The sequence below is a fragment of the Pleurodeles waltl genome, chromosome 4_2 (assembly GCF_031143425.1).
Source record: "Pleurodeles waltl isolate 20211129_DDA chromosome 4_2, aPleWal1.hap1.20221129, whole genome shotgun sequence".
Lineage (NCBI taxonomy): Eukaryota > Metazoa > Chordata > Amphibia > Caudata > Salamandridae > Pleurodeles > Pleurodeles waltl.
In genome coordinates this window covers 183,680,563-183,706,560 of record NC_090443.1, presented here as the reverse complement: position 1 = coordinate 183,706,560, position 25,998 = coordinate 183,680,563, and positions in this window count along the sequence as shown.

The following is a 25,998-nucleotide window of genomic DNA, read 5'->3' as shown; positions in this document are numbered from 1 at the left end:
ACACCACCTCCTTAGGGAAACCCACTCTGGTAAAGATACCAATGAGGGCCTTGGCCACTGCAGGGGCAGTGGTCGACCTAAGGGGAATAACTTCAGGGTATCTAGTAGCATGATCCACTACTACTAGTATGTACATATTCCCTGAGGCTGTGGGAGGTTCAAGTGGACCCACTATGTCCACACCCACTCTTTCAAAGAGGACCCCCACCACAGGAAGTGGAATGAGGGGGGCCTTTGGATGTCCACCTGTCTTACCAATGGCTTGACAGGTGGTACAGGAGACACAAAACTCCTTGACTTTATGGGACATGTTGGGCCAGTAGAAGTGGTTGACTAGTCTCTCCCACGTCTTGGTTTGTCCCAAATGACCAGCAAGAGGAATATCATGGGCTAAGGTCAGTATGAACTCTCTGAACTCCTGAGGCACTACCACTCTCCTAGTGGCACCAGGTTTGGGATCTCTTGCCTCAGTGTGCAGGAGTCCATCTTCCCAATAGACCCTATGTGTTCCAGTTTTCTTGCCATTGGACTCTTCAGCAGCTTGCTGCCTAAGGCCTTCAAGAGAGGGACAGGTTTCTTGCCCCTTACACAACTGCTCCCTTGAGGGTCCCCCTGAGCCCAAGAGCTCAACCTGGTAAGGTTCTAACTCCATAGGCTCAGTTCCCTCAGAGGGCAGAACTTCTTCCTGAGAAGAGAGGTTCTCTTTTTGTTGTTGTGTTGCAGCTGGTTTCCCAATTGTCTTTCCTTTCCTCTTGGTAGGCTGGGCCCTTTTTCCAGGCTCCAGCTCTACTTTTTCACCCTGAGCCTTGCACTGTGCCCTTGTCTTGACACACACCAGTTCAGGGATACCCAGCATGGCTGCATGGGTTTTCAGTTCTACCTCAGCCCATGCTGAGGACTCCAGGTCATTTCCAAGCAAACAGTCTACTGGGATATTTGAGGAGACCACCACCTGTTTCAGGCCATGGACCCCTCCCCACTCTAAAGTTACCATAGCCATGGGATGTACTTTAGTTTGATTGTCAACATTGGTGACTGGATAAGTTTGTCCAGCCAGGTATTGACCAGGGGAAACCAGTTTCTCTGTCACCATGGTGACACTGGCACCTGTATCCCTCAGGCCTTCTACACTTGTCTCATTAATTAAGAGTTGCTGCCTGTATTTTTGAATATTAGGAGGCCAGGCCGCCAGTGTGGCTAAATCCACCCCACCCTCAGAGACTAATGTAGCTTCAGTGTGACACCTGATTTGCTCTGGGCACACTGTTGATCCCACTTGGAGACTAGCCATTCCAGTGTTAGCTGGAGTGGAGTTGGAAGTGGTACTTTTCTTGGGACAGGCCTAGTCTCCAGTTTGGTGTCCAGGCTGATTACAGCCACGACACCAGGCCTTTTTGGGATCAAAGTTTTTACCCTTGTTCCCAAAATTGTTTTGTGAAGAGGCTTTGGGCCCACCCTCCTGTGCAGGTTTTTGGGGGCCTGAAGAAGACTCTTTACTATTTTTGTTTTTGGATGTCTCAACACTCTTCCCCTGGGGAGGCTTTGTGACCCCTTTCTTTTGGTCACCCCCTGTGGAAGTCTTGGTCACCCTAGTCTTGACCCAATGGTTCGCCTTCTTTCCCAATTCTTGGGGAGAAAATGGTCATAGGTCTACCAGATGCTGATGCAGTTTATCATTTGAACAATTACTCAATAGGTGTTCTTTCACAAATAAATTGTACAGCCCATCATAATCATTAACACCACTGCCTTGAATCCAACCATCCAGTGTTTTCACTGAGTAGTCCACAAAATCAACCCAGGTCTGGCTCGAGGATTTTTGAGCCCCCCTGAATCTAATTCAATACTCCTCAGTGGAGAATCCAAAGCCCTCAATCAGGGTTCCCTTCATGAGGTCATAAGATTCTGCATCTTTTGCAGAGAGTGTGAGGAGTCTATCCCTACACTTTCCAGTGAACATTTCCCAAAGGAGAGCACCCCAGTGAGATCTGCTTACTTTTCTGGTTACACAAGCCCTCTCAAAAGCTGTGAACCATTTGGTGATGTCATCACCATCTTCATATTTAGTTACAATCCCTTTAGGGATTTTCAACATGTCAGGAGAATCTCTGACCCTATTTATGTTGCTGCCACCATTGATGGGACCTAGGCCCATCTCTTGTCTTTCCCTTTCTATGGCTAGGATCTGTCTTTCCAAAGCCAATCTTTTGGCCATCCTGGCTAGCAGGAGGTCCTCTTCACTGAGGCTATCCTCAGTGATTCCAGAGGTGCTGGTCCCTCCTGTGAGGGAAGCAGCATCTCTGACTATCACAGTTGGAATCAGGGATTGAGGGTCCCTGGGTTCCCCAGTTAGGACTGGAAGGGGGGAATTCTCCTCCAGTTCACTATCATCATCCACTGGGTTGTCATCCCCAGAGGGGTTGGCTTTTTCAAACTCTGCCAAAAGCTCCTGGAGCTGTTGTTTGGAGGGTCTTGAGCCAATTGTGATTTTCTTTAGGTTGCAGAGTGACCTTAGCTCCCTCATCTTAAGATGGAGGTAAGGTGTGAGGTCAAGTTCCTCCACATTCACATCTGCACTAGACATTATGTTTCTAAAAGTTGGAATACTTTTTAAGAATCTAAAACTAGTTCTAGAATCTAATTCAAACTTTCACAAAACTTTTAAACTCTAAAAGAAATGCTAACAGGGACTAACACAAGGCCCTAGCAGGACTTATAAGAATTTAGAAAAATAGTTCAAATTGCAAAAATCAATTTCTAATGACAATTTTTGGAATTTGTCGTGTGATCAGGTATTGGCTGAGTAGTCCAGCAAATGCAAAGTCTTGTACCCCACCGCTGATCCACCAATGTAGGAAGTTGGCTCTGTATGCACTATTTCAAAGTAAGGAATAGTATGCACAGAGTCCAAGGGTTCCCCTTAGAGGTAAGATAGTGGCAAAAAGAGATAATACTAATGCTCTATTTTGTGGTAGTGTGGTCGAGCAGTAGGCTTATCAAAGGAGTAGTGTTAAGCATTTGTTGTACATACACACAGGCAATAAATGAGGAACACACACTCAGAGACAATTCCAGGCCAATAGGTTTTTGTATAGAAAAATATATTTTCTTAGTTTATTTTAAGAACCACAGGTTCAAATTCTACATGTAATACTTTGCATGAAAGGTATTGCAGGTAAGTACTTTAGGAACTTTGAATAATCACAATAGCATATATACTTTTCAAATAAAACACATATAGCTATTTTAAAACTAGACACTGTGCAATTTTCACAGTTCCTAGGGGAGGTAAGTAATTGTTAGTTCTTGCAGGTAAGTAAACCACCTACGGGGTTCAAGTTTGGGTCCAAGGTAGCCCACCGTTGGGGGTTCAGAGCAACCCCAAAGTTACCACACCAGCAGCTCAGGGCCGGTCAGGTGCAGAGTTCAAAGTGGTGCCCAAAACACATAGGCTTCAATGGAAAAGGGGGTGCCCCGGTTCCAGTCTGCCAGCAGGTAAGTACCCGCGTCTTCAGAGGGCAGACCAGGGGGGTTTTGTAGGGCACCGGGGGGGACACAAGTTAGCACAGGAAGTACACCCTCAGCAGCACGGGGGTGGCCGGGTGCAGTGTGCAAACACACGTCGGGTTTTCAATTGGAATCAAGGGGAGACCAAGGGGTCTCTTCAGCGATGCAGGCAGGTAAGAGGGGGGCTCCTCGGGGTAGCCACCACCTAGGTTCAGGGGAGCCCCTAAATACAGAATTTAGGGGTGTGTTTAGGTCAGGGAGGGCAGTGGCCAATGGCTACTAGCCCTGAGGGTGGCTACACCCTCTTTGTGCCTCCTCCCAAGGGGAGGGGGTCACATTCCTATCCCTATTGGGGGGATCCTCCATCTGCAAGATGGAGGATTCCTAAAAGTCAGAGTCACTTCAGCTCAGGTTGCCTTAGGGGCTGTCCTGACTGGCCAGTGACTCCTCCTTGTTTTTCTCATTATCTCCTCCGTCCTTGCCGCCAAAAGTGGGGCCGTGGTCGGAGGGGGCGGGCAACTCCACTAGCTGGAATGCCCTGTGGTGCTGTAACAAAGGGGGTGAGCCTTTGAGGCTCACCGCCAGGTGTTACAGCTCCTGCAAGGGGGAGGTGATAAGCATCTCCACCCAGTGCAGGCTTTGTTACTAGCCACAGAGTGGCAAAGGCACTCTCCCCATGTGGCCAGCAACATGTCTCGAGTGTGGCAGGCTGCTAAAACCAGTCAGCCTACACGGGTAGTTGGTTAAGGTTTCAGGGGGCACCTCTAAGGTGCCCTCTGGGGTGTATTTTACAATAAAATGTACACTGGCATCAGTGTGCATTTATTGTGCTGAGAAGTTTGATACCAAACTTCCCAGTTTTCAGTGTAGCCATTATGGTGCTGTGGAGTTCGTGTTTGACAGACTCCCAGACCATATACTCTTATGGCTACCCTGCACTTACAATGTCTAAGGTTTGGCTTAGACACTGTAGGGGCACAGTGCTCATGCACTGGTGCCCTCACCTATGGTATAGTGCACCCTGCCTTAGGCCTGTAAGGCCTGCTAGAGGGGTGACTTTTCTATACTGCATAGGCAGTGTGAGGTTGGCATGGCACCCTGAGGGGAGTGCCATGTCGACTTACTCGTTTTGTCCTCACCAGCACACACAAGCTGGTAAGCAGTGTGTCTGTGCTGAGTGAGGGGTCCCCAGGGTGGCATAAGATATGCTGCAGCCCTTAGAGATCTTCTCTGGCATCAGGGCTCTTGGTACCAGGGGTACCAGTTACAAGGGACTTACCTGGATGCCAGGGTGTGCCAATTGTGTAAACAAAAGTACAGGTTAGGGAAAGAACACTGGTGCTGGGGCCTGGTTAGCAGGCCTCAGCACACTTTCAAATCAAAACATAGCATCAGCAAAGGCAAAAAGTCAGGGGGTAACCATGCCAAGGAGGCATTTTCCTTACAAGTGCAACATGTTCAACAGAGTATCTGAAATTCTCGCCAGTCTGATTGGTTGGACGAGTACATACAATTCACTTTGCCCCTGGGTCGTGGTATCACATCCGTTACACAAGTTCGTCTGATGTCTGGGGGGTCACCTTTGGAGCCCGCAGCGAGGACTCCGAGCATCCTATGGAGGACCCGACTGTGCCATCTGAGTCTACCCCAGAGCCTCCCGGGGGGGATTCCTCTCTGCCCATGGATGCCACCGCCTCCACGGCTGCTCGCTTTCCAAGTTCCTTCTGTGTCTGCGTTGGCATCCCACGTGAGCGGTCCCTGTTCCTACGCCTTCCTAGGACTCTGTGATTTCCAGTCTCTTTTACGTTAACTTTTGCGCTCTGGGCCGACTGGCCTCCATGAGCTTCAAACCATTCCCAGGCCTCCTCGGGGTTCTGGAAAAACAAAGATTTAACCTTGTGTGTCACTCTCAAGCGAGCCGGGAAAAGGAGCGAATACTGGATTCCTTCCGCCCTGAGGGCCTTTTTGACTGCCATGTACGAGTTTCGCCTGATCTGGACCTCAAAGGTGAAATCTGGGAATAACGTTGCCTCTCCGTTCTCGACTCTGAAGGGGCCTGCCTCCCTGGCCCTCTGGACTAGGGAATCCCTGTCTCTGTAATGCAGAACTCTGGCTATCACCGCTATGGGAGGTCTGCCCGGGGGAAGGGGTCTCAAGGGCACTCAGTGTGCTCGTTCAAGCGTAAAAAACAGAGTCAGGTTGTCTGCTGCTACAACCGTGCGCAACCAATTTTCCAGAAATGCCACCGTATTTGTCCCTTCTGCTCCCTCCGGCAGGCCTACCACTCGGATATTGTTCCTTCGGTTCCTCCCTTCTGCGTTCCAGCTGCTTCACTCTTTCGTTGAGATTCTCCACCATAATTGTTGTGTCTCTTTGTTTAGGAGTGATACCCGCCAATGCGTACTCCGCCTCTTTAACTCTGTCAGTTAATTTTTGATGGTCTGCCCTCAAAAGCCCCACCTCTACAGCCACTTGATTGATATCGTGCTGTAGTGTAGCTTTGGTGGCTTCTATTGCCCCCAGGATCTTGTCTAGGGTATCCTGCACTCTAGCCTGCGAGAAATTCAGAAGTTCCCCCTCTTTAGGATCAGTGTGTGTTGGACGGTCCATAGCTTGGGTCTTGTGCCGACTTTTGGATGACATCGGGCTTGCAGTGCTTCACTTCAGTGTTAACGGGAAGGTGAGCTGGACTGTTATATTGCACTCATTCACATAAGCTCAAAGGCTTATCTTGGGCCAGTCAGTTACATCCAGCAATCCAATTCAGCTCTTCCACTCAGTAGTATTGTGGTTCTCTTAGAATATTCCCCCTCTTTCACCTGGTTCTATCACGCCTAGGGGCATAGCTGCCCCTTCTTATTGTTGCCCTAACCACCAGGCCCAGGCCTCTACTGCTCTCCACTTCCAGCGTTTACTCTATCGGGTGCAGTACACTACCCAGGGCAGCAGTGGTTATTGCAGGCCTTCTCTTTTCTACCTTCACCTTAGTCCAAGTGTGCTCCCTCCTTCCAGCTAAGTTCGGTAGGACTCACCCCCTCACTTTTGCTTTACGTCCTTATAGGGAGCTGGGCTCACTCCTGGTGTCCAAGGTTCGTGCGTAGTGTGAGATTGCGCTACTCACCAAGGCGTTTCACTTACTTTCTTACGGTTCTCGTTCCCCAGCGTCCCTTCCCTGTTGTGGGCGCTAAGTTCACACCAACCCCGCCGGCTAACCACGTGCTCCACCACACCCTCAGTGTTTACGGCCGCTTTATCCAATGCACTGCAGCATGTTCTCTGATAGGCCGATGCGGGACCACCCTTCAACGTCCACTATCAGTCCCGTGGGGTTATGCTCAGCACCTCGGTCCTTGTTCTCCAGCGTTACTTCCTCGCCATGGGTGTCAGGCCTGCACCATCACTGCTGATGGCCCACACACTCTGTCGCGCCCTCGAGCGTCCCATCCGGTGCACTGCAGCGTACCCTCGCCAGGCCGGGGCGAGACCGCCCTTCAACGTCCTCTGCAAGTCCCCTGGGGGCGCACTTCGTGTCTCGTTCCTTGTGCCCCAGTGTTACTTCCCCATTGTGGGTGTTGGGCCTGCATCGACCCCGCCAGCGAATCGTGCTCTCTTTCGCGTCCTCAGCGCACGTGGGCGATTTTATCCGATGCACTGCAGCGTGTTCTCCGCCAAGCCGGTGGGAGGCCGCCCTTCCACATCCTTTACAAGTCCCCTTGGGCCCTGCTCCGTGCCTCGTTCCTCATTCCCCAGCGTTACTTCCTCGATGTGGATGCCGGGCCTGTGTCGGCATCGCCGGTGGCCTGCTCACTCCATCGCACGCTTAGCGTACACAGGCGTACTGTAGCGTGTTCTCTATTAGGCCAAGGCCAGGCCACTCCTCGGTGTCCTCTACAAGTCCCGCGGGGCTGTACTCCGTACCTCAGTCCTTGTTCACCAGCATTGCTTCCTCGTTGTGGGTGCTAGGCCCGCACCAACACTGCCGGTGGAACGCACACTCTGCTGCGCCCTCAGTGCACGCGGGGGCCTTGTCCAATGTGCTGTAGCGTATTTTCTGCCAGGCCGGGGGGGATCGCCCTTCAACGTCCTCTACAAGCCCCCTGGAAGTCTGCTCCACGCCTCGTTCCTTACTCCCCGATGTTACTTCCTCATTATGGGTGCCGGGCCCACACCGTCACTGCTGGCGGACCGCGCCCCCAGCTACCACGGGCGCTTTATCCAATGCACTGCAGCGTCTTCTCTGCTAAGTCAGGACGACTCCGCCCTTCAATGTGCTCCTCTGGCAAGCGCCGAAGCCGCCAGGGGGGACCGCGTCACTACGCGAGTCCCCGGTCTCGGTCACAGCCGCAAGCCCGGTGGCCCCGGTTCCAGGGGGGGCCCTCACGCTCCAGGATCAGGCTTCCCCTTGTTCCTCTGGACCCCTGGTGCCTCTGGGTACCGACTCTACAAGTCGATGGTCCCTGAGAGTGGGCTATTTTCAAGGATTAAGAGTAGGCCCCTCCGGAGCCACGTTCTCAAGCGTGCGCCATCTTGGCTGCTTGGCCACGCCCCCCCAGCGGCTACTTATATCTATATGAGTATAACTTGTACCACAGAACTTCCTGCAACTTGTATGATTGGCTATTTCTGTAAGGCCATAAGATACTCACACAATTGAATTATTTGGGTGCCTGGTCTGCTCAAACCACTGATCTGCCTAGCAGCATATCACTAAAAATAGGCTGTCTGCTCTATGAGCTATAAACATCTACCTTGACCATTTACACCCCCCTGCTTCAGCAGAGTACACTGAGTAAAATACAATTAAAGATGCACAGAAAAAACATGAAACTGTTTCAAATGAAGTTTAAATTGGGGGAGTAACTGGCAAGATGGTTGACAAGAGGATGGACCCCTTGGCTTCACTGACCTTCACTACATCCTTCTCAGATCCTTCTTTGAATGCTGACATCTGATCCTACAGCACATGTGTGGAGATTGTGGAAACAATCAAGTACATATTGCAACATTTCTGGCCCAAGGCGATCCAAATGTCAGCTCCTGAAGATGATTATATCAGCAACACCAAGCCTTGAGAATAGGCAATGGTAGCACCTGTCCCTTTGAGGTATGCATGCTGAGGTGCAGTGTTGCTGCAGGCTGTCGGTGCAGCAGGATGTGGTCAAGACTCAGGCTCCCTCTGAGATGGCCAGCACCTATTGAGAGAGAGCTTTGACTGGTTGACTTCGAGGAAATGGCGCAGGTAATATACTCCACTGAGCAGAGTGAGTAGTGCTGTAGAGAGCTTCTCTGTAGTTCCAGTGGGAAGACAGCATGCCCCTACCTACACTACAGCTAAGGAGCATCAAGGTGGTTGACACCCCCGCACTGCTGAACTGCTTATGATGTGGGGTCATTGATGGACTGCATAATGGTAGAGGCAGTGGAGATCTGAGCGCAAGCCTAACAAACTGGGGAGACATTTTCAGTGTGCATTACCGCAGGTGGACCTGAGCACAAGTAGTGAGTCTTCAGCTTTAGGCAGGTTAGGTTGCATTGGGTTATGTTTGGGCTTCTAAGCTGGTGGTTGCAGTAGCGGTTATTGCACACACTCCACTGGGATTGACTTTATACCCAGAAAATAAAAGCCAGACTTTGTGATCATACGCACTGCGCAGAGAGGGTTATTTGACTTGGAGTATCATAGGGAAACTGTGTAATCTGCAGGTGCTGTGTGGTTGATTTTTGAGCTTGTGGCTTTGCTGCATTCTGCTGTGGCCAGAAGGCCTCGATGGGAACTTACTGCCCCAGTATTCATCTTACAAGCCAGCACAAGAAGGAAGGGCTCCTGCAGCATTCCTGCACCACTGAAGTGCATATAGCCCTACAACACCTCTTTGCAGGAATCTGCTTTGGCCAGGAAGCCTGTAAAGGGATCTGCTGTCCCAGGATTCATCCGACTAGCAAGCTCAAGGAGGAGGGCATCCTGCAGCATTCCCATGCTGCCACAGTGCATATAGCGCTACAAGACCTCCTGCAGTGCAGAATGTGCATGGTCCACGCCTGGGCCAATGGTGGACCCATCCTACACCCCCCTTGGCTCCTTCATCGATTTGTTGTTGTTAACTTTGGTAAGCACATTGATATTCTGGATTTCTAACTGCCAGCCTTAGCACTATGGGTTCAGAGGAGGCAAAAGAACTTTGTGAGAAAGAGCGTGGCCACAGCAGATAATGCTCAGCAGTATCTTGTTTCCCGTCTTGTATTCCTTTTAAATTGGTCCTATTAATGTCCCCTGGCCCTTTGTTAAATTGATGGAATTATGAGGAAAAGAAGACCCCGGAGCAGCTCGCATAGAACAGTAAAAAGTAAAAGGGTCACCCAACATGCAGCAGGAAACTGTGTGATTGATGAGATTGATAGCCTTATTGAAGAAGTTGAAACTATTCTTTGTAAGAGGAAGAAGTCAGATTGTGCAAATATTGAACCAAACAGTGTGGAAATATTTAAAAAGGGACAAAGGTCTGCCAAACATAAGGCCCAAAGTATGGAAAAGGCTCAGCAGGAGAAAGTGAGTGAAGCTCAAATTGAGTTAAACTAAACCTGAGTGCTGCCAATATGGAGAGACAGGCCACAAACAGCATGGAAGGACGAAATGAGTTTGGAACTAACAATATTTATGCGGTGCCCTGTACAAATTGTTATAGTTCACTTGCTAGCGGGGCTACTGTTGACAATAAAAGGAACAATTAGGAGGGAGGGACCGATGGGGATGATGCATCAGTCAATCAATAAATCAATCCATTTCTGTAAAGTGCGGCTACTCACCCGCGAGGGTCTCAAGGCACTGGGGGGGGCCTCATCCGAAGAGCCACATCTTGAGGTTCTTCCTGAAGATGGTGAGCAACCGGCTTTGTCTGAAGGGCAGGGGGGTCATGTTTGATTCTATACAAGAACTGAGTGAGTTTTGTCTAACATATAGGTGTGGATAGGAACGGAACAGATTCTGTCCAATTTAGAAGCAGGGTTTAGGACTCACTCCAGTACCACTGATTAGGTGTTCCAGTTTCTGTTGATTTTATGGAAATGGGTTCTAATTATTGAGTGGCGCCTTTATGTAGTTTTGTGGACCTCAAATCCACTATTGAGTTGATTCCCTGGGGGTAAACTGTAGTCAACATTGAAAGGATTGGGAATGCATGTGGAGTTGCTAGACTTAGAGATTCATCAGTACAGTGGGAGCTATGCCCAAGTAAGATGGGGAGGAGGAGGCAAACTGACTAAACTTATTGATGTTTCCTGTGGGGTTTGCAAAGGCTGTGGTTTAGCCCCTACTTTATTTACACTGCATAAGAACGGGGTAATAAATATGTTGTACAATTATAATGGTGATCCCCTAAATTGGCAGGTCAGCAAATTCTTGCTTTTTATTTGCCGATGACACGCTGCTTATCTCAAAAACTTAAATCTGTTCACAGAGGCGTATGAGATATTTGGAGTAGAAATAAATGGGCCTAAAACAAAATTCATAACCTTTTGCCCCAGTCAGTCCTTTAAAGGGACAATCAAGATTGGTCATGGAATCTAGAACATGTCAAGAAATTTGGCTATCTAGGGGTAAGGTTGGCAAGTAATTTATCATGGATGACTCAGGCCTTAAAGACCCAAATGTCACTCCAACATGTGGAGTTGGCAATTTTAAAGAAAATGAATCGCTCAAATTATCGAACAATTATCCCAGCATTAGAAGCATATCAGGCAAGGGGTCCTGGAGCTGCCCTCTATGGTACAGATGTATGCGGACAGATCAAATAAAAGGACTAGAAAAAATCGAAAACAGATTCATGAGAGCAATATTATCTGTGCTACAGAGTACTCTACTTAACCGCAAGCGCTGTGATGTAGGACTTAATAATATATAACATATTGCTGCACTAAAACCTCTAATTTACTGTGATAAGGTCTGGAAGGGAGAATCTCAGATCTCCATCAAACAGGATGCACTATAGGTTAAAACATTGGATAAAGAGGGATTAAGTCCATGGTTTAAGTGTGTTAAGAGTTGGGTGTTTAAACTGGGTTTAGAAGAAGTGTAGAATAACCCAGAAAATCTGAATAAAGGGATGTTAGCTAAACAGAAGTCAAGACACGGGGCCTATATCATGGTTAACTGGTTATTCTTAATGGTACATGGCACTTTAACTAATGATTTTATCAATGTCAAATGTACCTTAATGTATGACACATTTATGGACCATGTAGAACCACCCCAGGCAAGGTCATTGTTTTTACAATTCAGATATGGGATTGTTCTGGTAAATGTAGTCAAAGCTAAAAGGAAGCTAAACTCCAATACATCGGCATGCCCATTGTGTAACTGTTCTTTAAAGACCATGGAGCATTTTATATATTTTTGCCCTGCTTATATGAAAACTAGGCGGAGGTGGATCGTTCCAATTTCCTGGGTATCTGTCTCTCAACCTGTTGATGCCATTCATATATTAAGATGAGAAAACACTGAATGGCTTGTGTTCTGAATTTCACGATATTGAATGTACGAATGGCATATTAGCTAAAAAATGCAGATTTTTACTTGATAATTTGATAACACTGACTATGTTTATGTTCATGCAACCATGTTTAGCTAGGTCTCCAGGTTTCAAAAATGCACAGGTTTGGTAGGTTTCAATAGGTGCCGGCTGAGCTAGAGGCCAAAATCTACAGGTAGGCACTTTGCAAAAAACACCTCTGTTTTCTGTCAAAAAATGGGATGTGTCCACGTTGTTTTTTGGGGCATTTCCTGTCGCGGGCGCTAGGCCTACCCACACAAGTGAGGTATCATTTTTATTGGGAGACCTGGGGGAAAGCTGGGTGGAAGGAAATTTGTTGCTCCTCTCAGATTCCAGAATTTTCTGTCACTGAAATGTGAGGAAAACGTTTTTTTTTTAGCCAAATTTTGAGGTTTGCAAAGGATTCTGGGTAACAGAACCTAGTGAGAGCCCCACAAGTCACCCCATCTTGGATTCCCCTAGGCCTCTAGTTTTAAAAAATGCACAGCTTTGGTAGGTTTCCCTAGGTGCCGGCTGAACTAGAGGCCAAAATCTACAGGTAGGCACTTTGCAAAAAACACCTCTGTTTTCTGTCAAAAAATGGGATGTGTCCACGTTGTGTTTTGGGGCATTTCCTGTCGCGGGCGCTAGGCCTACCCACACAATTGAGGTATCATTTCTATCGGCAGATTTGGGGGAACGCTGGGTGGAAGGAAATTTGTGGCTCCTCTCAGATTCCAGAACTTTCTGTCACCGAAATGTGAGGAAAACGTGTTTTTTTTAGTCAAATTTTGAGGTTTGCAAAGAATTCTGGGTAACAGAACAAGGTCAGACACCCACAAGTCACCCCATCTTTGATTCCCCTAGGTCTCTTGTTTTCAGAAATGCACATGTTTGGTAGGTTCCCCTCGGTGCCGGCTGAGCTAGAGGGCAAACTCTACAAGTAGGCACTTTGCAAAAAACACCTGTGTTTTCTATCAAAAATTGGGATGTGTCCACGTTGTGTTTTGGGGCATTTCCTGTCGCGGACGCTAGGCCTACCCACACAAGTGAGGTATCATTTTTATTGGGAAACCTGGGGGAACGCTGGGTGGAAGGAAATTTGTGGCTCCTCTCAGATTCCAGAACTTTCTGTCACCGAAATGTGAGGAAAACGTGTTTTTTTAGTCAAATTTTGAGGTTTGCAAAGGATTCTGGGTAACAGAACACGGTCAGACACCCACAAGACACCCCATCTTGGATTCCCTTAGGTCTCTAGTTTTAAAAAATGCACAGGTTTGGTAGGTTTCCCTAGGTTCCGGCTGAGCTAGAGGCCAAAATCTACAGGTAGGCACTTTGCAAAAAACACCTCTGTTTTCTGTAAAAACAAATGGGATGTGTCCACGTTGTGTTTTGGGGCATTTCCTGTCGCGGGCGCTAGGCCTACCCACACAAGTGAGGTATCATTTTTATTGGGAGACCTGGGGGAACGCTGGGTGGAAGGAAATTTGTGGCTCCTCTCAGATTCCAGAACTTTCTGTCACCGAAATGTGAGGAAATCGTGTTTTTTTAGCCAAATGTTGAGGTTTGCAAAGGATTCTGGGTAACAGAACCTAGTCAGAGCCCCAGAAGTCACCCCATCTTGGATTCCCCTTGATCTCTAGTTTTAAAAAATGCACAGGTTTGGTAGGTTTCCCTAGGTTCCGGCTGAGCTAGAGGCCAAAATCTACAGGTAGGCACTTTGCAAAAAACACCTCTGTTTTCTGTCAAACAATAGGATATGTCCACGTTGTGTTTTGGGGCATTTCCTGTCGCGGGCGCTAGGCCTACCCAAACAATTGAGGTATCATTTTTATCGGGAGATTTGGGGGAACGCTGGGTGGAAGGAAATTTGTGGCTCCTCTCAGATTCCAGAACTTTCTGTCACCGAAATGTAAGGAAAACTTGTTTTTTTAAACCAAATTTTGAGGTTTGCAAAGGATTCTGGGTAACAGAACACGGTCAGACACCCACAAGTCACCCCATCTTTGATTCCCCTAGGTCTCTAGTTTAAAAAAATGCACAGGTTTGGTGGGTTCCCCTCAGTGCCAGCTGACCTAGAGGCCAAAATATATAGGTAGGCACTTTGCAAAAAACACCTCTGTTTTCTATAAAAAATTGGGATGTGTCCACTTTGTGTTTTGGGCCATTTAGTGTTGCGGGCGCTAGGCCTACCCACATTAGTGAGGTATAATTTTTATCGGGAGACTTGGGGGAACGGTGTGTGGAAGGAAATTTGTGGCTCCTCTCAGATTCCAGAACTTTCCGTCACCGAAATGTGAGGAAAATGTGTTTTTTAGCCAAATTTTGAGGTTTGCAAAGGATTCTGGGTAACAGAACCTAGTCAAAGCCCCACAAGTCACCACATCATGGATTCCCCTAGGTCTCTAGTTTTCCAAAATGCATAGGTTTAGTAGGTTTCCCTAGGTGCCGGCTGAGCAAGAGGCCAAAATCTACAGGTAGGCACTTTGCAAATAACACCTCTGTTTTCTGTCAAAAAATGGGATGTGTCCACGTTGTGTTTTGGGGCATTTCCTGTCGTGGGCGCTAGGCCTACCCACACAATTGAGATATCATTTTTATCGGGAGACTTGGGGGAACGCTGGGTGGAAGTACATTTGTCGCTCCTCTCAGATTCCAGAACTTTCTGTCACCGAAATATGAGGAAAATTTGTTTTTTTAGCCAAATTGTGAGGTTTGCAAAGGATTCTGGGAAACAGAACCCGGTCAGAGACCCACAAGTTACCCCATCTTGGATTCCCCTAGGTCTCTAGTTTTCAAAAATGCACAGGTTTGGTAGGTTCCCCTAGGTGCCGGCTGAGCTAGAGGCCAAATCTATAGGTAGGCACTTTGCAAAAAACACCTCTATTTTCAGTCAAAAAATGGGATGTGTCCACGTTGTGTTTTGGGCATTTCCTGTTGCGGGCGCTAGGCCTACCCACACAAGTGAGGTATCATTATTATCGGGAGACTTGGGGGAACGCTGGGTGGAAGTCAATTTGTGGCTCCTCTCAGATTCCAGAACTTTCAGTCACCGAAATGTGAGGAAAATGTGTTTTTTTAGCCAAATTGTGAGGTGTGCAAAGGATTCTGGATAACAGAACCTAGTCAGAGCCCCACAAGTCACCCCATCTTGGATTTCCCTAAGTCTCTAGTTTTCAAAAATGCACAGGTTTGGTATGTTTCCCCAGGTGTCGGCTGAGCTAGAGGCCAAAATCTACAGGTAGGCACTTTGCAAAAAACACCTCTATTTTCTGTCAAAAAATGGGATGTGTCCACGTTGTGTTTTGGGGCATTTCTTGTCGCGGGCGCTAGGCCTACCTACACAATTGAGGTATCATTTTTATCGGGAGATTTGGGGGAACGCTGGGTGTAAGGAAATTTGTGGCTTCTCTCAGATTCCAGAACTTTCTGTCACCGAAATGTGAGGAAAATGTGTTTTTTTAGCCACCTTTTGAGGTTTGCAAAGGATTCTGCGTAACAGAACCCGGTCAGAGACCCACAAGTCACCCCATCTTGGATTTCCCTAGGTCTCTAGTTTTCAAAAATGCACAGGTTTGGTAGGTTCCCCTCAGTGCCGGCTGAGCTAGAGGGCAAATTCTACAGGTAGGCACTTTGCAAAAGACACCTCTGTTTTCTATCAAAAATTGGGATGCGTCCATGTTGTGTTTTGGGCCATTTCCTGGTGCGGGCGCTAAGCCTACCCACATTAGTGAGGTATAATTTTTATCGGGAGACTTGGGGGAACGGTGGGTGGAAGGAAATTTGTGGCTCCTCTCAGATTCCAGAACTTTCTGTCACCGAAATGTGAGGAAAATGTGTTTTTAGCCAAATTTTGAGGTTTGCAAAGGATTCTGGGTAACAGAACCTAGTCAAAGCCCCACAAGTCACCCCATCATGGATTCCCCTAGGTCTCTAGTTTTGAAAAATGCATAGGATTGGTAGGTTTCCCTAGGTGCCGGCTGAGCTAGAGGCCAAAATCTACAGATAGGCACTTTGCAAAAGACACCTCTGTTTTCTATCAAAAATTGGGATGTGTCCACTTGTGTTTTGGGCCATTTCCTGAAGCGGGCGCTAGGCCTACCCACATCAGTAAGGTATAATTTTTATCGGGAGACTTGGGGGAACGGTGGGTGAATGGAAATCTGTGGCTCCTCTCAGATTCCAGAACTTTCTGTCACCGAAATGTGAGGAAAACGTGTTTTTTTAGCCAAATGTTGATGTTTGCAAAGGATTCTGGGTAACAGAACCTAGTCAGAGCCCCACAAGTCACCCCATCTTGGATTCCCCTAGGTCTCTAGTTTTTAAAAATGCACAGGTTTGGTAGGTTTCCCTAGGTGCCGGCTGAGCTAGAGGCCAAAATCTACAGGTAGGCACTTTGCAAAAGACACCTCTGTTTTCTCTCAAAAAATGGGATGTGTCCACATTGTGTTTTGGGGCATTTCCTGTCGCGGGCGCTAGGCCTACCCACACAAGTGAGGTATCATTTTTATTGGGAGACCTGGGGGAACGCTGGGTGGAAGGAAATTTGTGGCTCCTCTCAGATTCCAGAACTTTCTGTCACCGAAATGTGAGGAAATCGTGTTTTTTTAGCCAAATGTTGAGGTTTGCAAAGGATTCTGGGTAACAGAACCTAGTCAGTGCCCCAGAAGTCACCCCATCTTGGATTCCCCTAGGTCTCCATTTTTTCAAAAATGCACAGGTTTGGTAGGTTTCCCTAGGTTCCGGCTGAGCTAGAGGCCAAAATCTAAAGGTAGGCACTTTGCAAAAAACACCTCTGTTTTCTGTAAAAACAAATGGGATGTGTCCACGTTGTGTTTTGGGGCATTTCCTGTCGCGGGCGCTAGGCCTACCCACACAAGTGAGGTATCATTTTTATTGGGAGACCTGGGGGAACGCTGGGTGGAAGGAAATTTGTGGCTCCTCTCAGATTCCAGAACTTTCTGTCAACGAAATGTGAGGAAAACGTGTTTTTTTAACCAAATTTTGAGGTTTGCAAAGGATTCTGGGTAACAGAACCTGGTCAGACACCCACAAGTCACCCCATCTTGGATTCCCCTAGGTCTCTATTTTTTCAAAAATGCACAGGTTCGGTAGGTTTTCCTAGGTGCCGGCTGAGCTAGAGGCCAAAATCTACAGGTAGGCACTTTGCAAAAAACACCTCTGTTTTCTGTGAAAAAATGGGATGTGTCCACGTGTGTTTTGGGGCATTTCCTGTCGCGGGTGCTAGGCCTACCCACACAAGTGAGGTATGATTTTTATTGGGAGACCTGGGGGAGCGCTTAGTGGAAGGAAATTTGTGGCTCCTCTCAGATTCCAGAACTTTCTGTCACCGAAATGTGAGGAAAACTTGTTTTTTTTAGCCAAATTTTGAGGTTTGCAAAGGATTCTGGGTAACAGAACACGGTCAGACACCCACAAGTCACCCCATCTTGGATTCCCTTAGGTCTCTAGTTTTGAAAAATGCACGGGTTTGGTAGGTTTCCCTAGGTGCCGGCTGAGCTAGAGGCCAAAATCTACAGGTAGGCACTTTGCATAAAACACCTCTGTTTTCTGTAACAAAAAAATGGGATGTGTCCACGTTGTGTTTTGGGGCGTTTCCTGTCGTGGGCGCTAGGCCTACCCACATTAGTGAGGTACCATTTTTATCGGGAGACTTGGGGGAACGGTGGGTGGAAGGAAATTTGTGGCTCCTCTCAGATTCCAGAACTTTCTGTCACCGCAATGTGAGGAAAACGTGTTTTTTTAGCCAAATTTTTAGGTTTGCAAAGGATTCTGGGTAACAGAACCTAGTCAGAGCCCCAGAAGTCACCCCATCTTGGATTCCCCTTGATCTCTAGTTTTAAAAAATGCACAGTTTTGGTAGGTTTTCCTAGGTTCCGGCTGAGCTAGAGGCCAAAATCTACAGGTAGGCACTTTGCAAAAAACACCTCTGTTTTCTGTAAAAAAAAAATGGGATGTGTCCACGTTGTGTTTTGGGGCGTTTCCTGTCGCGGGCGCTAGGCCTACCCACACAAGTGAGGTATCATTTTTATTGGGAGAACTGGGGGAACGCTGGGTGGAAGGAAATTTGTGGCTCCTCTCAGATTCCAGAACTTTCTGTCACCAATATGTGAGGAAAATGTGTTTTTAGCCAAATTTTGAGGTTTGCAAAGGATTCTGGGTAACAGAACCTAGTCAAAGCCCCACAAGTCACCCCATCATGGATTCCCCTAGGTCTCTAGTTTTGAAAAATGCATAGGATTGGTAGGTTTCCCTAGGTGCCGGCTGAGCTAGAGGCCAAAATCTACAGGTAGGCACTTTGCAAAAGACACCTCTGTTTTCTATCAAAAATTGGGATGTGTCCACTTGTGTTTTGGGCCATTTCCTGAAGCGGGCGCTAGGCCTACCCACATCAGTAAGGTATAATTTTTATCGGGAGACTTGGGGGAACGGTGGGTGGATGGAAATCTGTGGCTCCTCTCAGATTCCAGAACTTTCTGTCACCGAAATGTGAGGAAAACGTGTTTTTTTAGCCAAATGTTGAGGTTTGCAAAGGATTCTGGGTAACAGAACCTAGTCAGAGCCCCACAAGTCACCCCATCTTGGATTCCCCTAGGTCTCTAGTTTTTAGAAATGCACAGGTTTGGTAGGTTGCCCTAGGTGCCGGCTGAGCTAGAGGCCAAAATCTACAGGTAGGCACTTTGCAAAAGACACCTCTGTTTTCTCTCAAAAAATGGGATGTGTCCACGTTGTGTTTTGGGGCATTTCCTGTCGCGGACGCTAGCCCTACCCACACAAATGAGGTATCATTTTTATTGGGAGACCTGGGGGAACGCTGGGTGGAAGGAAATTTGTGGCTCCTCTCAGATTCCAGAACTTTCTGTCACCGAAATGTGAGGAAAACGTGTTTTTTTAGCCAAATTTTGAGGTTTGCAAAGGATTTTGGGTAACAGAACCTAGTCAGAGCCCCAGAAGTCACCCCATCTTGGAACTCCCCTTGATCTCTAGTTTTAAATAATGCACAGGTTTGCTAGGTTTCCCTAGGTTCCGGCTGAGCTAGAGGCCAAAATCTACAGGTAGGCACTTTGCAAAAAACACCTCTGTTGTCTGTAAAAACAAATGGGATGTGTCCACGTTGTGTTTTGGGGCATTTCCTGTCGCGGGCGCTAGGCCTACCCACACAAGTGAGGTATCATTTTTATTGGGAGACCTGGGGGAACGCTGGGTGGAAGGAAATTTGTGGCTCCTCTCAGATTCCAGAACTTTCTGTCACCGAAATGTGAGGAAATCGTGTTTTTTTAGCCAAATGTTGAGGTTTGCAAAGGATTCTGGGTAACAGAACCTAGTCAGAGCCCCAGAAGTCACCCCATCTTGGATTCCCCTTGATCTCTAGTTTTAAAAAATGCACAGGTTTGGTAGGTTTCCCTAGGTTCCGGCTGAGCTAGAGGCCAAAATCTAAAGGTAGGCACTTTGCAAAAAACACCTCTGTTTTCTGTAAAAACAAATGGGATGTGTCCACGTTGTGTTTTGGGGCATTTCCTGTCGCGGGCGCTAGGCCTACCCACACAAGTGAGGAACCATTTTTATTGGGAGACCTGGGGGAACGCTGGGTGGAAGGAAATTTGTGGCTCCTCTCAGATTCCAGAACTTTCTGTCAACGAAATGTGAGGAAAACGTGTTTTTTTAACCAAATTTTGAGGTTTGCAAAGGATTCTGGGTAACAGAACCTGGTCAGACACCCACAATTCACCCCATCTTGGATTCCCCTAGGTCTCTATTTTTTCAAAAATGCACAGGTTCGGTAGGTTTTCCTAGGTGCCGGCTGAGCTAGAGGCCAAAATCTACAGGTAGGCACTTTACAAAAAACACCTCTGTTTTCTGTCAAAAAATGGGGTGTCCACGTGTGTTTTGGGGCATTTCCTGTCGCGGGTGCTAGGCCTACCCACACAAGTGAGGTATGATTTTTATTGGGAGACCTGGGGAGCGCTGGGTGGAAGGAAATTTGTGGCTCCGCTCAGATTCCAGAACTTTCTGTCATCGAAATGTGAGGAAAACTTGTTTTTTTTAGCCAAATTTTGAGGTTTGCAAAGGATTCTGGGTAACAGAACACGGTCAGACACCCACAAGTCACCCCATCTTGGATTCCCTTAGGTCTCTAGTTTTGAAAAATGCACGGGTTTGGTAGGTTTCCCTAGGTGCCGGCTGAGCTAGAGTCCAAAACCTACAGGTAGGCACTTTGCAAAAAAACACCTCTGTTTTCTGTAAAAAAAAATGGGATGTGTCCACGTTGTGTTTTGGGGCGTTTCCTGTCGCGGGCGCTAGGCCTACCCACATTAGTGAGGTATCATTTTTATCGGGAGACTTGGGGGAACGGTGGGTGGAAGGAAATTTGTGGCTCCTCTCAGATTCCAGAACTTTCTGTCACCGCAATGTGAGGAAAACGTGTTTTTTTAGCCAAATTTTGAGGTTTGCAAAGGATTCTGGGTAACAGAACCTAGTCAGAGCCCCAGAAGTCACCCCATCTTGGATTCCCCTTGATCTCTAGTTTTAAAAAATGCACAGGTTTGGTAGGTTTCCCTAAGTTCCGGCTGAGCTAGAGGCCAAAATCTACAGGTAGGCACTTTGCAAAAAACACCTCTGTTTTCTGTAAAAAAAAATGGGATGTGTCCACGTTGTGTTTTGGGGCGTTTCCTGTCGCGGGCGCTAGGCCTACCCACACAAGTGAGGTATCATTTTTATTGGGAGAACTGGGGGAACGCTGGGTGGAAGGAAATTTGTGGCTCCTCTCAGATTCCAGAACTTTCTGTCACCGAAATGTGAGGAAAATGTGTTTTTAGCCAAATTTTGAGGTTTGCAAAGGATTCTGGGTAACAGAACCTAGTCAAAGCCCCACAAGTCACCCCATCATGGATTCCCCTAGGTCTCTAGTTTTTAGAAATGCACAGGTTTGGTAGGTTTCCCTAGGTGCCGGCTGAGCTAGAGGCCAAAATCTACAGGTAGGCACTTTGCAAAAGACACCTCTGTTTTCTCTCAAAAAATGGGATGTGTCCACGTTGTGTTTTGGGGCATTTCCTGTCGCGGACGCTAGCCCTACCCACACAAATGAGGTATCATTTTTATTGGGAGACCTGGGGGAACGCTGGGTGGAAGGAAATTTGTGGCTCCTCTCAGATTCCAGAACTTTCTGTCACCGAAATGTGAGGAAAACGTGTTTTTTTAGCCAAATTTTGAGGTTTGCAAAGGATTCTGGGTAACAGAACCTAGTCAGAGCCCCAGAAGTCACCCCATCTTGGAACTCCCCTTGATCTCTAGTTTTAAATAATGCACAGGTTTGCTAGGTTTCCCTAGGTTCCGGCTGAGCTAGAGGCCAAAATCTACAGGTAGGCACTTTGCAAAAAACACCTCTGTTTTCTGTAAAAACAAATGGGATGTGTCCACGTTGTGCTTTGGGGCATTTCCTGTCGCGGGCGCTAGGCCTACCCACACAAGTGAGGTATCATTTTTATTGGGAGACCTGGGGGAACGCTGGGTGGAAGGAAATTTGTGGCTCCTCTCAGATTCCAGAACTTTCTGTCACCGAAATGTGAGGAAATCGTGTTTTTTTAGCCAAATGTTGAGGTTTGCAAAGGATTCTGGGTAACAGAACCTAGTCAGAGCCCCAGAAGTCACCCCATCTTGGATTCCCCTTGATCTCTAGTTTTAAAAAATGCACAGGTTTGGTAGGTTTCCCTAGGTTCCGGCTGAGCTAGAGGCCAAAATCTAAAGGTAGGCACTTTGCAAAAAACACCTCTGTTTTCTGTAAAAACAAATGGGATGTGTCCACGTTGTGTTTTGGGGCATTTCCTGTCGCGGGCGCTAGGCCTACCCACACAAGTGAGGTATCATTTTTATTGGGAGACCTGGGGGAACGCTGGGTGGAAGGAAATTTGTGGCTCCTCTCAGATTCCAGAACTTTCTGTCAACGAAATGTGAGGAAAACGTGTTTTTTTAACCAAATTTTGAGGTTTGCAAAGGATTCTGGGTAACAGAACCTGGTCAGACACCCACAAGTCACCCCATCTTGGATTCCCCTAGGTCTCTATTTTTTCAAAAATGCACAGGTTCGGTAGGTTTTCCTAGGTGCCGGCTGAGCTAGAGGCCAAAATCTACAGGTAGGCACTTTGCAAAAAACACCTCTGTTTTCTGTGAAAAAATGGGATGTGTCCACGTGTGTTTTGGGGCATTTCCTGTCGCGGGTGCTAGGCCTACCCACACAAGTGAGGTATGATTTTTATTGGGAGACCTGGGGGAGCGCTTAGTGGAAGGAAATTTGTGGCTCCTCTCAGATTCCAGAACTTTCTGTCACCGAAATGTGAGGAAAACTTGTTTTTTTTAGCCAAATTTTGAGGTTTGCAAAGGATTCTGGGTAACAGAACACGGTCAGACACCCACAAGTCACCCCATCTTGGATTCCCTTAGGTCTCTAGTTTTGAAAAATGCACGGGTTTGGTAGGTTTCCCTAGGTGCCGGCTGAGCTAGAGGCCAAAATCTACAGGTAGGCACTTTGCATAAAACACCTCTGTTTTCTGTAACAAAAAAATGGGATGTGTCCACGTTGTGTTTTGGGGCGTTTCCTGTCGTGGGCGCTAGGCCTACCCACATTAGTGAGGTACCATTTTTATCGGGAGACTTGGGGGAACGGTGGGTGGAAGGAAATTTGTGGCTCCTCTCAGATTCCAGAACTTTCTGTCACCGCAATGTGAGGAAAACGTGTTTTTTTAGCCAAATTTTTAGGTTTGCAAAGGATTCTGGGTAACAGAACCTAGTCAGAGCCCCAGAAGTCACCCCATCTTGGATTCCCCTTGATCTCTAGTTTTAAAAAATGCACAGTTTTGGTAGGTTTTCCTAGGTTCCGGCTGAGCTAGAGGCCAAAATCTACAGGTAGGCACTTTGCAAAAAACACCTCTGTTTTCTGTAAAAAAAAAATGGGATGTGTCCACGTTGTGTTTTGGGGCGTTTCCTGTCGCGGGCGCTAGGCCTACCCACACAAGTGAGGTATCATTTTTATTGGGAGAACTGGGGGAACGCTGGGTGGAAGGAAATTTGTGGCTCCTCTCAGATTCCAGAACTTTCTGTCACCAATATGTGAGGAAAATGTGTTTTTAGCCAAATTTTGAGGTTTGCAAAGGATTCTGGGTAACAGAACCTAGTCAAAGCCCCACAAGTCACCCCATCATGGATTCCCCTAGGTCTCTAGTTTTGAAAAATGCATAGGATTGGTAGGTTTCCCTAGGTGCCGGCTGAGCTAGAGGCCAAAATCTACAGGTAGGCACTTTGCAAAAGACACCTCTGTTTTCTATCAAAAATTGGGATGTGTCCACTTGTGTTTTGGGCCATTTCCTGAAGCGGGCGCTAGGCCTACCCACATCAGTAAGGTATAATTTTTATCGGGAGACTTGGGGGAACGGTGGGTGGATGGAAATCTGTGGCTCCTCTCAGATTCCAGAACTTTCTGTCACCGAAATGTGAGGAAAACGTGTTTTTTTAGCCAAATGTTGAGGTTTGCAAAGGATTCTGGGTAACAGAACCTAGTCAGAGCCCCACAAGTCACCCCATCTTGGATTCCCCTAGGTCTCTAGTTTTTAGAAATGCACAGGTTTGGTAGGTTTCCCTAGGTGCCGGCTGAGCTAGAGGCCAAAATCTACAGGTAGGCACTTTGCAAAAGACACCTCTGTTTTCTCTCAAAAAATGGGATGTGTCCACGTTGTGTTTTGGGGCATTTCCTGTCGCGGACGCTAGCCCTACCCACACAAATGAGGTATCATTTTTATTGGGAGACCTGGGGGAACGCTGGGTGGAAGGAAATTTGTGGCTCCTCTCAGATTCCAGAACTTTCTGTCACCGAAATGTGAGGAAAACGTGTTTTTTTAGCCAAATTTTGAGGTTTGCAAAGGATTTTGGGTAACAGAACCTAGTCAGAGCCCCAGAAGTCACCCCATCTTGGAACTCCCCTTGATCTCTAGTTTTAAATAATGCACAGGTTTGCTAGGTTTCCCTAGGTTCCGGCTGAGCTAGAGGCCAAAATCTACAGGTAGGCACTTTGCAAAAAACACCTCTGTTTTCTGTAAAAACAAATGGGATGTGTCCACGTTGTGTTTTGGGGCATTTCCTGTCGCGGGCGCTAGGCCTACCCACACAAGTGAGGTATCATTTTTATTGGGAGACCTGGGGGAACGCTGGGTGGAAGGAAATTTGTGGCTCCTCTCAGATTCCAGAACTTTCTGTCACCGAAATGTGAGGAAATCGTGTTTTTTTAGCCAAATGTTGAGGTTTGCAAAGGATTCTGGGTAACAGAACCTAGTCAGAGCCCCAGAAGTCACCCCATCTTGGATTCCCCTTGATCTCTAGTTTTAAAAAATGCACAGGTTTGGTAGGTTTCCCTAGGTTCCGGCTGAGCTAGAGGCCAAAATCTAAAGGTAGGCACTTTGCAAAAAACACCTCTGTTTTCTGTAAAAACAAATGGGATGTGTCCACGTTGTGTTTTGGGGCATTTCCTGTCGCGGGCGCTAGGCCTACCCACACAAGTGAGGAACCATTTTTATTGGGAGACCTGGGGGAACGCTGGGTGGAAGGAAATTTGTGGCTCCTCTCAGATTCCAGAACTTTCTGTCAACGAAATGTGAGGAAAACGTGTTTTTTTAACCAAATTTTGAGGTTTGCAAAGGATTCTGGGTAACAGAACCTGGTCAGACACCCACAATTCAACCCATCTTGGATTCCCCTAGGTCTCTATTTTTTCAAAAATGCACAGGTTCGGTAGGTTTTCCTAGGTGCCGGCTGAGCTAGAGGCCAAAATCTACAGGTAGGCACTTTACAAAAAACACCTCTGTTTTCTGTCAAAAAATTGGGATGTGTCCACGTGTGTTTTGGGGCATTTCCTGTCGCGGGTGCTAGGCCTACCCACACAAGTGAGGTATGATTTTTATTGGGAGACCTGGGGAGCGCTGGGTGGAAGGAAATTTGTGGCTCCTCTCAGATTCCAGAACTTTCTGTCATCGAAATGTGAGGAAAACTTGTTTTTTTTAGCCAAATTTTGAGGTTTGCAAAGGATTCTGGGTAACAGAACACGGTCAGACACCCACAAGTCACCCCATCTTGGATTCCCTTAGGTCTCTAGTTTTGAAAAATGCACGGGTTTGGTAGGTTTCCCTAGGTGCCGGCTGAGCTAGAGTCCAAAACCTACAGGTAGGCACTTTGCAAAAAAACACCTCTGTTTTCTGTAAAAAAAAATGGGATGTGTCCACGTTGTGTTTTGGGGCGTTTCCTGTCGCGGGCGCTAGGCCTACCCACATTAGTGAGGTATCATTTTTATCGGGAGACTTGGGGGAACGGTGGGTGGAAGGAAATTTGTGGCTCCTCTCAGATTCCAGAACTTTCTGTCACCGCAATGTGAGGAAAACGTGTTTTTTTAGCCAAATTTTGAGGTTTGCAAAGGATTCTGGGTAACAGAACCTAGTCAGAGCCCCAGAAGTCACCCCATCTTGGATTCCCCTTGATCTCTAGTTTTAAAAAATGCACAGGTTTGGTAGGTTTCCCTAGGTTCCGGCTGAGCTAGAGGCCAAAATCTACAGGTAGGCACTTTGCAAAAAACACCTCTGTTTTCTGTAAAAAAAAATGGGATGTGTCCACGTTGTGTTTTGGGGCGTTTCCTGTCGCGGGCGCTAGGCCTACCCACACAAGTGAGGTATCATTTTTATTGGGAGAACTGGGGGAACGCTGGGTGGAAGGAAATTTGTGGCTCCTCTCAGATTCCAGAACTTTCTGTCACCGAAATGTGAGGAAAATGTGTTTTTAGCCAAATTTTGAGGTTTGCAAAGGATTCTGGGTAACAGAACCTAGTCAAAGCCCCACAAGTCACCCCATCATGGATTCCCCTAGGTCTCTAGTTTTTAGAAATGCACAGGTTTGGTAGGTTTCCCTAGGTGCC